This window comes from Diadema setosum, chromosome 17 (genome assembly GCF_964275005.1).
Source record: "Diadema setosum chromosome 17, eeDiaSeto1, whole genome shotgun sequence".
NCBI classification, from domain to species: Eukaryota; Metazoa; Echinodermata; class Echinoidea; order Diadematoida; family Diadematidae; genus Diadema; species Diadema setosum.
This window is the reverse complement of record NC_092701.1, coordinates 6093639-6109664: the sequence shown is the minus strand read 5'-3', so window position 1 is coordinate 6109664 and position 16026 is coordinate 6093639.

The following is a 16026-nucleotide window of genomic DNA, read 5'->3' as shown; positions in this document are numbered from 1 at the left end:
TTTGCTTATTTTGCTAGTGGCACTCATCAGATTTGCATTGCACATGCAAAACTTGATTAAAGCGTAGGTATGTGACTGGAAATTCGTCTTCCATTTCTATGCATATTTTTTTTTGCCATTCATATAGTACATGAGTATAGACGTGGCCGCCATTTTGAATATTATTGAAAATAAGCGTAAAATACTTAACGTACCTCTTCAAATGAAAAAAATTCTAGCATGTGCAAGTAGAATTACTCAAGGAACAAAACAAAAAAAAAAAACTTTGATGGAATAAGTGGTCATAAAATTGACATAACTGGGATTATCATGGCCAAATTTGCATATCTGGCGGCCATTTCGGATTTTTGCATTTTGCCGAAAATGCTCAAGGTTACGCGAGTGGCATCAATCGGATTTGGAATCAGCACCCTCGAATTGACATGAAGCCATCAGAAAACATTGTACATATAAAAAACAAGGATGGGTGCACTTTCTATGGAGCCTAGCCTGGACTTAAGAGTAAGAATTAAGAGTAGCTGGTCCTGTATACAGGTAAATTAGGAATCTGTACATCTTGCACACACTGAACTCAGAGGTAAAACAATGTACTTAGAATGAACCTTTGTTACATCAGGTGATCAGTCTGTATGTGTTATGGTTAACAAACAAATGAAATGAGTTGCAGTAGAAAATGGCCTTGTTGCAAGATTTTTTTTTATCCACTGTAAACATTATGCCTGAACATAATAATGGAAATAACAATAAATAATACAAACCTTTTCATGGTGTACAGACTAGTAACCCCTCAGAGCTCTGTGGAAACTTGTGGATTCAATTGGGCCACTTCCTGAAGACAAACTCTCTGTCCTCATCAAATCTCAAACCACCCCTTTTAGGCTTGCTACTAGTTTGGTTGCAGGACTGCTCTCAGCTACCTTGAATCAACAGCTGATGTTTCCTTAAAAGTATAAAAATCAAGGAGAAATGCAAAAGGATAATGCAAATAAGACATTACAGTGAAACTATGAAAAAACAAGAGGCCCTGAGGGTCTGACACAGAACCCCCTGCCCCCATCCCACCCCATAAAAACAACTTAACCCTAAAGGGGCCGGGCTTTTTTTGGCTATGCTCAGACCGGGGGGATGGATTCCGCCCCCCCCCCCCCCCCCGAGATCTCGGCCATCGGTGGTGCGATCGCGATGAAATTGTGCATTCGTGAGACCCACGTCAAAATCTACAAGATTGTGTAATAAGACTTTTTGAAACAATCAATTTCTAATTTTAATTAATTAATTATGCAAATTAAGCTCAAGATCATATTTTAGCCTAATTAAAAGCATTGAGAGTCTAATTTTTGATCTGTAAATCTGTTTTAGCATATTCAACAATTGTACATCACAAAAACTTCCAAAACTCATTCCAATTCTTATGCATTTTATTGTTTTCAGAATTTCTTATGTATTTCTGTTTTTCAACTTTTGTTTTTTCTTTGTTTTTTCATTTGAAATTGTCACTGACCACATTTCTACCATAATTAGCACAAAATTAATCAATGAAAGTGATTAATTGTGAAAATAATTAGGTTTTTATGACTTTTATGACAGAGCACCGTTTTCCACAGGAAATGTACACAAAATCACAAAATTGTGCCCGTTTTGGGGCGACATTCCGTTACAAAAATGGGCGTGGCTTCGCATAAGTATGCGCGGACGTTGCAAATTTGTTCTCAAAAGTTGCGCGAGACTTGAACAAAGAAAGTCAAGAAGCCTCGCGACGGGGCCTTCTCGCGTTACAGAATTATAGCGCGAAACGGATTCCGCCCCCGGCCCTTTTAGGGTTAAAGAACTCCCTACACCCGGAGAATGATCCCTACCAAGTTGGTTTCAATCCATCCACTGCATGGTTCTGAAGATGATGGAAATATGTTTTCCCCTTGGGCCCCCTCCTCAAAACTTTCACCCCCTGTAGGAGCCCATGTGTCCATCTAATTTTCCTTTCATGACTAAAACATATTCTTTATATATTTCATAAGGGTATCTACAGACATGTACAACATATTATTTTGACTCTACAGCTTCTTGGTCTGGAGAAGATTGTTACAGTCTGCCCCTTTATTTCCCTTGCCCCCTTCCCCTTTCCAGAACCTCTGGGGACGAATTGCCCCATATCAACAATTTTTGGTACCTATATACACCTAAAGATGATCCTCACCAAGTTTGATTAAAATCTGCCAACAGGTTCCAGAAAGAAAATGAAATGTATAAAGTTAATGCATGACTGATAATTGACGAAAACAGACAGCAATAGCTCACTTGAGCCTTTGGTTCAGCAAGATACCCCCCCCCCCCCCCAAAAAAAAAAAAAAAAATAAAAAATAAAAATTAAAAATAAATAAATAAATCAGTGACTGTGAGCAATTGTACATTGTGGATTAGGATCTTTGGGTTGTTGTTGTTGTTTTTTTTTGGGGGGGGGGGTTGGGTTTTTTTTTTGCCAATTTGGATAAATGAGCTGTATATAATTACAATGTTAAGCACTACTGAGCTTACAGAACACACTAAAGGTTCTAAATTTGTCATTTTCTGACTTATCTCATGACTATTCCAATGCATTTAAAAGCCAATAACAATATAGAGTACTCTTTCCACCTGTAATGGCTACTTTGTACCTCACACCCATTCTCTGTTTCTTTTTTTTAACAGTATTTTTCTTGCTACAGAATTTCTGTGCCCACCCATGAAAAAAAATACATACCTCCTTCCTTTCTGTTTTAAACATGCTATAAAGAAATTGCCCCCTTATTTTGGTATGTAGACATACTAAAGTGCGTCCTTTCTCCATTGTGTACCAATCATGTAGTAAGTAGCTGGATGTTATTTTTTACTGCTGCTAAAGAGAAACTGTGAGCATGACAAAGATGTTGACTTTGAAAGTGCTGAATATTCTAGATCAGTCTTATTACAAAATCTTAAGACCAAGAAAAAATGCATACCGTCCAGCTGTTGAATAGATAAACTGAGTTCCTGAACAGCATTCTGAAGGCAGCACTAAGCTCAATGAGGCAGACTAGAGGTAGAACCAAAAACCTTCCAATTGAGCTATATATATATATATATAATACTATATAAACAATAAATGAACACAAACAAACTTTAACACAACTAGATCTATTCATTGATTTGAAAGTCTTCTTTCGATCAGTGCTGGATTTAGAGGGGGCACATAATGGTCTTGCCCCTCCTTTTGAAGCATTATTATTTGAAAATGTACCCTTTTTGTGTGTTTTTTTTTTTGTAAGTGTGGTCCCCTCCCCCTGAATCCCTTCTCCATGGGCTTCTTATCCAACATTGGTTACTTATGACATGATCAGCCCCCCCCCCCTCGATATAAATCAATAGGCCATTTTTTACAACACATACATTATGCTACAACATTGAAGAATATACAGTCTGTACATGCCCTATAGTATTACAGTGCATATACAATATATATATATATATATCCAACTTTGGAGGACTATCTATTCATACATGTCAGCCATGAAGAGGAAAATGCTGGTTGTATGGAAAGAAGAAGAGTGATACCTAATTATGTAGGCAAACGCCATGCATGACTGAGCACATGAACAGTAAAAACAACAATGCCAAATTGCACTTTTTGCAAGTTTGGATGTCACGTGAAGGAACAATGTCTCACTGAATGGATGAGTACTGTCGTGTCGACGAAAGTGATCAAAAACAGGCCAGCCTGTATGAATGCAGGGCTGTGTTTAAGATTTGTTTTTAGGGGTTCTTCTAACATTTTATGGTTCATAACCTTAAAGGACAAGTTCACCTTCATAAACATGTGGGTTGAGTGAATGCAGCAATATTAGTAGATCACATCAGTGAGAGTTTGAGCAAAATCGGACAATCCGTTAAAAAGTTTTGAATTTTTGAACTTTCTGCTCAGTCACGGCTGGATGAAAAGACTACTATAGCTTGTGATGTCACATGAGTACAACGATATAAAGAAAGAATAAAGAAAATTCAACATATATCCATTTTTCTCGCATAACAAAAGAACACTCGACTTCTCTCTTTCAGAAGGCAGGGGGAATAATATTACCCTTAACATACGTCAGTGGCAGGTCGAAGAAATGTGCACTTTATTCAAAAAGTAAAGTTTTGTGAAATTCTCTTTTTATTTTCCTTATGTAGTTGTACGCATGTGACATCATACACTGTAGTAGTCTTCTCTTCCAGCAGTGACTGCGCAGATACTTAAAATATTCGTAACTTTTAAACGGATTGTCCAATTTTCTTCAAACTTTCACTGATGTGTTCTACTAATATTGCTGCATTCTCTCAATCCTTATGTATGTGAAGGTGGACTTGTCCTTTAAACATTTCCACCTGTCAGATAACTGGTCACTCCCACTATAAAGCCAACACATATGATCCATTCATCTCTATTCATATTTAACACATTCTAGAAACTATATAGCTTGAATATAAACTTCTAAAAAGAGAAAATTAATAATGGGTTAGTCTTTGTGGGAGTGACGAAGTTATCAACAACTGTGCCATGTTCAAGGTATTGGACCAAAAAAGGTTAATGTCAATAATGCCATTAATGGAAGAAACCCTAAACACAAACCTGCAGTCATCCAGGTTGGGCTGTTAATCTGACCACTTTCATTGACAGATCCCATCCATTCAGTGAGACATTGAATTCATTGTTCCCTCATGTGACACTCAACCCTTGGAAAAGGTGCAATTTGTCATTGTTCTCTTCTGAGTTCATGTGCTCAGTCATGCATGACATTATATTTCTCAACATAATTCAATTGTATCAATACTGACACTAGAAAGACGAAGAGTTCTTCTTTCCTCAAACTTAGTGTAGAATCTTCTCTCCATAGCTGACAATTAATAAGAAATGGTCATGGTGGTATAGGGCTCCAAATTTGGACTACCTTTTTTCTTTCTTTCTTTCTTTTTTGATAGGCCTACGTTCTGTAGAGTAAAGACCACTCTGTTACTAGCCCTACATGTTAGTACTGAGGAAACTTACGTGTAGATCTAGAAGTTAACGTAGTTTTACTCTTGAGTAGTCTTGGGTCTTATTGATTTAGAGCTAGACCAATTCTGGCTTTGTGATGTGTCTGGCCCCTCTTTAACATTGTAAACATGAAAACATTTTCAGAGTCGGCTAGAACTGTTTCTAGGTCTACTGTGAAAATGTCTGGACTTTTGTAATTTCAACGTGTCCATATGACCAAACAAATGACACAAATGGGTAGGCTACAGAATGGCCAGACACAGAAGGATCGCATTAGTCGAGTTAAACTTCACTGTTACTTAACAGGTCTAACCTTACCGTTTGGACTGGTTGAAGTGAGAGGCTAAAACTACAAAATGTCTATGAAAGAAATTCGCTCACAGCTCAACTCCCGAAGCGAGTATCGTTGATCATGTGTTTCTCGTCGACGTCGATCACAGGCCCATGATATCCATGCATATCCATTAAAAAAAAAAAAATCGAAAATAGGTAGACACGTGACGACGTACGCACCAACCATGTTTCTCTAGAGCATAGCACGCAAGCAAGCGTGCCTATTATAGCTAAGCTTAGGAGCTCGGCCTGGACGCCTGCATTGCTAGCATTGCCGTTGGCCTGGGGTATGAAATTAACAGTACAGTAGTACCTGGAAAGGTACACACGTTACCAACGAAATTCACCAATCGATAAATGAATATTAGGTATCGAATGCTATCATACAGGGGCGTATCCAGGAATTCCTTAAAGAGGGGCGACTTTCTTCCTTTTTAACAAAAAATAAAAGGGGCGCGCCCGGTGTCATTTCCCCCTGGATCCGCCATTGGATCATTATTTACTTTTTTTTTCTAGAAATATGAAAGGATTATAGAGGTAGGATTAGGGACTTAGAGTAGAGAAGAAGAAACTCGAGTTATATATGGTCAAAAATACGATAACTTCCACTGCTAAACAGTGCGTGGATGAAACACAGAAACACGCGTTTAGATGTTATCACCTCTTCAAAGTAGAAATAACATGACGTTAATTTGAATGTACATGTTAGGAATTTGACTGCCCATACGCGAAATCAAATGACTGAAATACCCCTTTCGCCAGTGCTGTCGAATTTGAATGACTGAAAAGCACGTGCCAATTTGAATGCCCGTTTTACGAATTCGAAAGGCACATGTGCAAATCTTATTGATCGGAATGTTAAATTGAACGAACAACTTGCAATTTTTAATGACAGAATGTGCAGTGACGAGGATTTTCGCTAAACTGTATGAACCTTTTATCAAATGCGAAATTGGCCGGGAAAACCTATACTAAAGATAAGCATTTCTGTCGTTCATTCATGCTTTTGCAATTAATAGTCAGTTTTATAGCACTCTTTTGGGCCACGCCGTATTCAAGTTTAAATACTGAGTTGTCTCATAACCAAACGAATAACTGTAACCAATTCTTCTTTCACTCGATCACTGTACGAACCTGCCGACCCGTTCGATGCAACGAGGAGAGCGTATTCTCCTCGGAGGTTTTCGAGCAATGCCTGTTACAGCGGGACGCGACACTTTTGCGGTTTTTGCGTGCCCCCGAAAACGAATCCCAAATACCCGAATAGTATACTTCTATGTGAACGCAGCCTTGTAACCCCCAAATGTACCGTCCAAGTCAACTTCGGTGTATTGAGCAGGGGCCGTGGAACCGGAGGGGGGGGGGGGGAGGGGGCTGCAGCCCATCTCCCCCCACACACTTTTGGATCGTGAAAAAAAAGAAAGGTGAAAAAATCGGGGGAAAATCACATTACCCGAATTTCAGACAAAAGGGGTGCTTCAGATCGCTTTATCTTGATTTTAAAGACGCAAAAGCTCCGTCGATTGGGAGGGGGCATCCCCCTCTACCTCATTAGACTTTGTACATACACACAGATGACACACACGCGGAATAAGAGCTATTCTATGCCGTGATTTTGCTATTTAGTATTAACACTTTCCTGAAAAAAGTCTAATTTATTTCCATAAATATATACATATATATATTTTTTTTTTTGGGGGGGGGGGGGGGCTGGGTGAGCTAGAAAAAATCCAAGTATTGCACCAAAAGTTTGCACCAGATCGCTGAATTTCAGGCCTGACAATGTAAAATCACCTTCGTGTAGGAGGAGAAATATCCCGTTTGTATACACTCTCGTGAGCATGCCTTTTCTGTGTGATTGCTTAACAGACAACGTTCATGAAATTAATTGTAACAATGAATTAATACAAGAAGTTTATTTATATGCCACCACTTTATAGGCAAATTGTTCAATAATAATCCACACCAAAATATCCTGCTACCTTAAGCTAGTGGGGCCGTTTCAAGTCGATAAAAGACGGAAAACATACATCAAATTGCACAATTTACAACATAAAAATGCAAAAAGTTCTCACCGTGGGAGGGGGAACACCCCCCTCCCCTACCCTACCCCCCCCCATTCCCTAAGCTCGCTCGGGCTCGGTCGCTTCGCTCCCTGGCATAGTAACCACCGCCCTCCCAATATCACACGATCATTATCCAGGCTACGCCGGTACGTGTAAGCGGGGGTTTCAAGTCTTTATAGGCAAATTGTTTAATAATAATCCACATCAAAATATCCTGCTACCTTTAACAAGTAGGGCCGTTTCAAGTCGATAAAAGGCGGAAAACATGCATCAAATTGCACCATTTACAACATAAAAATGCAAAAAGTTCTCACCGTGGGAGGGGGGACACTTTGACCTTGATACCACCCCCCCAACTGAAAAACGTTGTATCAGTCACGTCATTCTGTAAAATTATTTGATGCTGTTCCTGAAGTAATGTTAGCGTTGTTAGGCATGTTAGCGGCCTTTACATCTACATACGTATTACGGAATAGTAGCAAACATGAATTCGTTCACATTCATATGTTTTAATTAGTTTTTTGTTCATTATATTAGTTGGTTTTGTTTGCTTCAGATCCAATACTTCGAGGTGTGGATTTACCAGACCGAAGACTATTGTGGCTGTCATGTGCCGCCGGGACAAGACTTGGCCAAATTTGTGTGTACTTTGCCGCATCTTGCGACATTCAAGGCGGTATGCGACTTGGATGGTGATTTCTTCTCAACAGCCGCTAACTTGGCGAAGTCCTGCAAAGTAAGTCATACCTGTATAAGCTATGCATAATTTTCAGTTGACTATGAAAATTCTAGTGAAATCATACTGTGGTGTACCGTGGGTCAAGACATTGGGGGGGGGGGCACCTCGTGGAAAAAGTAATTTTGAGGGTGTGTATGCTTTTGCGTGCGTGTGTATGTGTGTGTGCGCGTGTGTGCGTTCGCTGTCAGTCTGCAAACTGTAGTGGGGACTACAATACATAACAGTACATAACGGAATGTGATACATTCCACAGCGCAGTCAACGAAGAACATTGACACGAATAGGACTTCCTTTTACTGTGCGTATAGCCAAGACGCAAAGCGAGCGGAGCGAGCCGTGCGGGGGGGGGGGGGGGAGGGTGAGGGAGGGGGTGTACCCCCTCGCATGGTAGGGAGAATTTTTACTTTTATGTTGGTCATCGTGCGATTTTATGCATACTTTTGGTAGATTTTTGATGATTTTGTAACTCTGAACAATTCTTAAAATTAGAATGGAAATGTTGTTTTACTCGTGGAATGTGAAATATGAATGCAGTAGAATTATAACTATAAACATAGTTTCTGCGCTCATTGATTGATTGTTAATGATGATGATTACTATTATTATTAAAATGTACCTACATAATTCCGATATTTCATCAATTACAAATTATCAATTATGATCATGTTCTTCACTACAAAATTAGATTGTATGCGCGAGCGAGCGTACCGAACGCTCTAGAATACACATATTTATAATGTAAGAGAAAGTTATCTTTTTGATAACCCAGGACGTGTAGCTCCAATCCCTTTTTGCAGGCTATAACTGCTGGCATTTCTAACCTTACAACAATACCCTCTATAAAGTCATTCCATTTATCAAGAATCATCATTTACTTCACTTATTTGTGTATGCAAGAGAGCGAAAGCGAGCCAGCGCCTGAAGAAACATGCTCTTTTCATGTGTCTTGAATACATATGTTATCACTTTTACCCAATAAAATTTAATATCTTCCCGAAAAGAAAAAAAAAAAAAGTTTCAGGTGCAGAACTCCTATCTTTCTTGTCGGCGCAATGTTTGTTACATGTTAACAGTTTTCCTTACACCGATTATGGAACGACGGTGTCAAACGAGAAAATTACTGACAGCATGCATCAAGAGAATTCTATAACAATAACATGCGAGCGAGCGAGCTTGGAAATTTTGACATTTTACAGTCCAAAAACTGCAGATTGTAGCTATATTTTTCGCTTTGGAAATTCAAAGGGGGCGCGCCCGATGCGCTCCCCCACCCCCTTGGATCCGCCACTGGTAGTCAAGGGTGTAAGTTCATGTTCATGATTTGGGGAGGTATGACCAGCGAGGGGGCGTCGAAGTGGCCAAGGGGGGGGGGGGGAGAATGTCCAAAATCTGCACTTTAGAGCATCCCCTAATTGTTTGTGTGTGTGTGTGTGTGTGTGTGTGATTAAAAGTTGTGGTATCGCCCTCCCACACCAGTGATTTATTCAAAAAATCTCTGTATAAAAATAATTCCGTTTTAAAAGTAAGCCACCCTCAAAATGACGGTTTTCTGCGTGATTAAACGTCTAAACTTACGGCAAACAGAAAACAATAATTTATAAACTTCCATTAAATATGATATACATTGAAAATTTATAATGTATATCATTAGAGATAATTTGGTGTACAGTGGTCGAAGGAATTTTATTATACAATGGACAAAAAACGATATTTCTGCACAGGTTTCAAAACATCTTGGGCTTATAACATAATTATATGGGTGACCATTTATGACCCATATTAAGTCTAATCGCATGCACATGATGCTCCTACCTGACTGTTTTCCCCCAAAAAAGATTGATCAGAACTGAACGAACGTTACTTTAGATAACATAGGAAAGAGAGAGAGAGAGAAAGAGAGAGAGCAGGGGTTTTGATAAAACTTTAACCAAACATTTAAAACCACATGGTCTCAGATAGAAAATTTAAATGAGAACTTACCGGTTTGAAATTTAAATTGTATTCTATGAGGGAGGCGAAGGAAGAGACTACGATGCATTAAATGAGTTTGTGTGTTTGTTTGTTTGTTTGTTCATTTCCATCTGAAAAGATGGCTGGATAGCCCATATTCAGCTACGTTAAGCTGGTCTTCCATGGGGTCCAGTTGGATGTGAGGTGGGACCACACTTCACCGGGTTAAACACCCTGCTCTTTGCGATGAATGAATGAAGCGGGATCTTTTACGTGCATGAGTTGTTACTCTCTCATACACGGGACCTCCATTAATATGTCCTATCCAAGGGACAGAGTGTTTTGCCTCTTGCTAGAGTGGACCGTATGCTTACACACAACATTGCTCAGTCCAGACTCGGGTTCGAACGTGGGCCGCATGAAGAAGGGTGGGAGAGGAGGGACTGTAGTCTCTTCCTTCGCCTTCCTCATAAAATACAATTTAAATTTCAAACAAGTAAGTTCTCATTTAAATTTTCTATTTTCGGAAGTCTCGAGAGAGACTACGATGCATTAAATGAGTAATGATAGGAGACTTCGAGTCCGGTAGTCACATTTTTTTGGCCATACAGTACTGTACCCATGACCATATTTACCCCTGAGGGGTATGACTTTACATTTTAGGATAACACTGCTTGGCTGAAACCCCCTTTTTCCTCCCTGAAGGGGTTTCGCGTAATATGTTTGAAATGTCTTCTCGTTACTCCAGCCTGTGCCAAAATCTCATTTACGGGCAGATCTTTCCTCTGGGCAGCATACACAAAGGCTGCTCTTGTGGAGTGTACCGAGAACAAGCTGGTGTCAATCCCAGCCTCTATCATAACTGTTTTATCCAACGTGACAAAGTTTGGGTAGAAACCCTGTGATACGGTTCACAAAAACTGATTAACAGATACTTTTGATCCTGTGTGGTACCCTGAGGAGTACAGAACCACTCAAACACCGAAAGGATCTTCGATGTGATGTCATTTTCTTGTTTCTTGTACTTGGGAAATCAGCTTCCAGTTACCTGATATGTACTGACTGAAGTCATCAGTCCCATACACAACGTTTGCTGAGGTGAATTTAGCTTTGGGACTTGCTGCTGGCAACACATGAACCTCTCACAATGTTCTTTGGAGCAAGAAGACCTCGCCTGAAAGGAAGTGTTGCCTCTTTGTTCTCTGGACTAATCCTCATTCAAGCTTGGATGGTATGCCTGGTGGCTTGCACACCTCTGTCAGACAGTCCTTTGTTCGCTATCTCATGCAACAATAGGCCTGATTACCGCAGGACTATGATTACCTACAGCAGAGAAGAACTACTGACAATTGGGAGTGGTTGCCCTGTCTTTCAAATCATTGACCCAAGTGTTATGTGTAGAATCCGCAGCTGTGGAGTGAATGTTATTCCCAGTACTCGGAGAGGTTGTCGCAGTGGCCAGAATAAGCGCTTCATTAGGAATCCTGTTTCAAATCCCAGTGCTCAAAGGAGACATTTTATATGTCAATGCCAAGATGGAGAGAAGTCAAATGTGAAATTTGGCATGGTCAATGCAAGGTCAATTCGGAACAAAACCTGCTCCCTCGTTGACTATGTCACGAACGAGAAATTCGATCTTTTTGTTATAACCGAGACATGGTTGAAAGATATTGATGATGCCCACAGGGCTGAAGTGACCCCACCAGGCTATAAGCTTCTCGATCATCCTCGGCCATCCCGACCTGGTGGTGGCATAGCTCTCTTGGCTAGAGATGGAATACAAGTGATGAAGCGTGAACTGAAACCTTACCAATCCTTTGAATATTCAGAATCGAACATCAAGTATGAATCTTTCCGCTTGTGTTTGGCAGTCATTTATAGGCCACCATATTCAGCTAAACATCCAGTCTCAATAAACACTTTCGTCAGAGAATTTGGTGAATACCTCGAGTCTCTTGTCCTGTCTACAGATCCGCAGCTGCTTACTGGTGACTTTAACATTCATGTTGACTTACCAAGTGATCCATCATCTTCCCAGTTTGTTGATCTTTTAGAGTCTTTAGGCTTACAGCAGCATGTCGTCGAGTCCACACATGAATCAGGCCATATCTTGGATCTTGTTATTTCTCGTCAAGCAGAAAACGTTGTTTCTTGCCAGCCAATGCCACATCACTTTCTCTCAGATCATTCTTCTGTGATTTGTCATCTGAATGCTGAGAAGCCTGCTGTGCCTGTGAAGGAGATTTCATTCCTTTCGACTCCAATGGGGGAGGACGTTTATTCGTAGCGCTCTCCGACCGACGGCCACCGCCCTTCCTTTTACGCTTGGAATGCAGGCACTACTCTACTGGCAACGTAACATGGATTAACAGAACTGCATTTCTGTTATCTGCTGATTTTGATGGTCCATATAACGAAAAACTCATCACTTCTGCAAATTTTCGTTCATTTATTTGAACATTTTGTTACGTTTACACCCAACATGGCTGACCGCCCAGACCGCATGCCTACCCGTTCTACACTCCCGAAGGAGAAGCCTAGGGCACCACATGCCAACCAACCCGCCCCGCCCGCAAGTGATAGCAGCTCTTACGCTGATACCACTGAAACGCCATGTGACGCTTCTAACCTAACTCTAGCTGACATTCAACGGTCCATTTCCCGCTCATCCGCTTCAGTCTGCGAGAAACTGGACGCCTTAAAGCTAGAAGTTACTGCAATTAATGGCAAGCTCATGGAACTGGAAGCCTCGGTTTCAATGAACTCCGATAAAATAATCGAAATTGAACAGAGGAAGCTTCCAGACATCGTGAACAAGATGGCGGATGAGATCTCCAAACTCAACGATAAGCTGACCGCCATGGAAATTCATGGCCGACGGAGTAACCTCCTATTCTACCGAGTAACGGAAACACCGAACGAACAAATTGACCGGGTTCTTCGTGACGCCTTCATTCATCTTGGGTTCAGCGCGACCGATGCTGATGGCATCCAGCTAGCCAATGCCCACCGGCTTCCTCGCCGCGACTTTGGTTCCAACCAGGCCTCTGGAGGCCCATCCCGCGACCCTCCCCCGAGAGCTATCATCGCCAGATTTGTGTTCATGCGTGACAGGAACCTCGTTCTCAACGCGTTCGAGACACGGCAGCGTCAACCGCGGGCTGGCGATGACCCAGGACTCTCCAACCGCAGAATAACCGTGCGTACCGACCTGCCTCCCAGTCTAGAAGCTCGGAGAGGTGAGCTCGCGAAAGCAGAAAGCAGAAAGGTGTCTCTGCAAAAATACTTCTCGCTGGAACCAATGTTGTGCTAAAATGAAAAGAAAAAGCTGCGTCGGACTGGAATCTATATCATGAGTAATATCCTTTCATTTATTTCGTCTTTTTCATTCACGCATTTTGCACCTAAACTCTGCCATTTTTAAGTTCTTATAACAATACACCGTGTTAGTGTTTTATACTCTCTGGCTATAATTGTATACAAAGGTGATGATGATACCCACATTATTACTGTTACAATAGTGAAAAGAAATGACTCACAACTTTGTATTGATAAATTGTATTTTGATATTTTACCGATATGTGCATCAGTTACGGGTCGGAGAAGTAGACCGACCGCCATGTTGTTTTAGAACCAGGCTTTGCTTGCGGGGGTTGCGAGTTTGGCGGCCTATAGCTGCGACTCCATGTATTGTGTGTGTAGGTCAGGAGCCTTTCGGGTGATTTAAGCAACGTCTAACTGAAGGTTTAATAACTGCGTGTTATTAGCATTATGTATTCGTTGTCTGTTTTTGCTCCTCTTAGAAAGGAAAGACTCCCATAAGTGCATGTTCAAGGCATGCATTTGTATAGTACATTTTTCTTCCACGGCTACCGGAGTATATTCCCTCCATGTTTTAAACTCATGTGACATGCACAAGGTATAATGTAATGAGTCCCTTTTTTGGAGGGGGTTGTGATATTTCTTTGTGATACCGCTATGTATTACATAATGAATCAAGGTTGTGCTAAAATAGAAAGAAAACGTTGCGTCGGACTGGAATCTATATCATGAGTAATATCCTTTCATTTACTTCGTCTTTTTCATTCACCCATTTTGCACTTAAATTCTGCCATTTCAGAGTTCTTATAACAATACACCGTCTTAGTGTTTTTTACTCTTTGGCTATAATTGTATACAAAGGTGATGATGATACCCACATTATTACTGTTACAATAGTGAATAGAAATAACTCACAACTTTGTATTGATAAATTGTATTTTGATATTTTACCGATATGTGCATCAGTTACGGGTCGGAGAAGTAGACCGACCGCCATGTTGTTTTAGAACCAGGCTTTGCTTGCGGGGGTTGCGAGTTTGGCGGCCTAGCTCCGACTCCATGTATTGTGTGTGTAGGTCAGGAGGCTTTCGGGTGATTTAAGCAACGTCTAACTGAAGGTTTAATAACTGCGTGTTATTAGCATTATGTATTCGTTGTCTGTTTTTGCTCCTCTTAGAAAGGAAAGACTCTCATAACTGCATGTTCAAGGCATGCATTTGTATAGTACATTTTTCTTCCACGGCTACCGGAGTATATTCCCTCCATGTTTTAAACTCATGTGATATGCACAAGGTATAATGTAATGAGTCCCTCTTTTGGAGGGGGTTGTGATATTTCTTTTTGATACCGCTATGTACTACATAAAGAATGTTACCATAAACTGTGATAATTAGATTTTAATAATTTATTTTATATAATGGATTAAAACTTAATTCTGCGATTGTAAATCGCACGAGGGAGAGGAGGGTGGGTTGGCTGTTGATATGTTATGATCCGAAAGAATTGTGTAGTTTGATATTTTTGTCACTCTACTATCATTAGTGATGTGCTCTAAGGTAGAGCTAGTGATGTACATGCTTATTTTTCCGTTTGTCTCTGCATTGATGTTTAAATGTTTCATCCTTGTATTCATTGGCAACGCCAAATGTGCACATTTGCTCTTAAGGAAGGTCACATGTTTACAATTTTTAATTGAACGTACCGAAGTGTCCCCCGCACAGGTTGAACCTATGCATCCCTATGTTCTCATATTTACCTATGGAAAATTGTCTCATACATTATCCCACCTAGTGTCACATTCCATTCGCATTTGCAGTGCCCCAGTACTTCTTATTTGTTCACTTGTTATTCGCATTTCCGAATTCCATGCATTCACGCTGGTGTATTTTTCCTCCTTCTTGCATAAACATGTTTTTCCAATGTCGGCATCAACTGTCCAGGTACATATATGTCTCAAAGACAAACATGTTTACGTGTCTTCTACCATTTTGTGTCCAGGTCAACGGCAATATGGCGTGTCCAACATTGCTGTACATTCTGTTACATTTCCCAACGAAAATAGGATGAATTGCTTTGAGTTTTATCACAATGAATATGAGTAATGCTTTTGTAGATGTTCAGTCATTGGAAGGTGAAAGTTCTGTAACCATTACAAATAATGAGAACGGTGATAATTCTGACTCAAAATTTTTTTCAACCACAGAAACCGATGAATTAAAACTTGATTTTGATCCTAATGATATTCCACCTCACATGTTTTCTACAAGTTACTGCTTAGAAAAAGATGTTATTACATTATCCAATTCGGACCCAAATCAAATCTTTGTTTCTCATGTTAATATTAGGAGTTTAAACCAACATTTTGATCAATTTCGCTTATTCATTGATGAATTACGATTCACATTTGGTGTCATCGGCCTCAGTGAAACACGGTTACAGGAGGTGTCGCCTTCTTCATTGTTTCATATTGATAGATTCAAACTGATTACAAACAATAGATCGTGCAAGAAAGGAGGTGGAGTTGGTTTTTACATGTATGTAACAGAAAATTTAAACCATCGGTTATTGGAAGAGTTTAGTTTTATGACAGA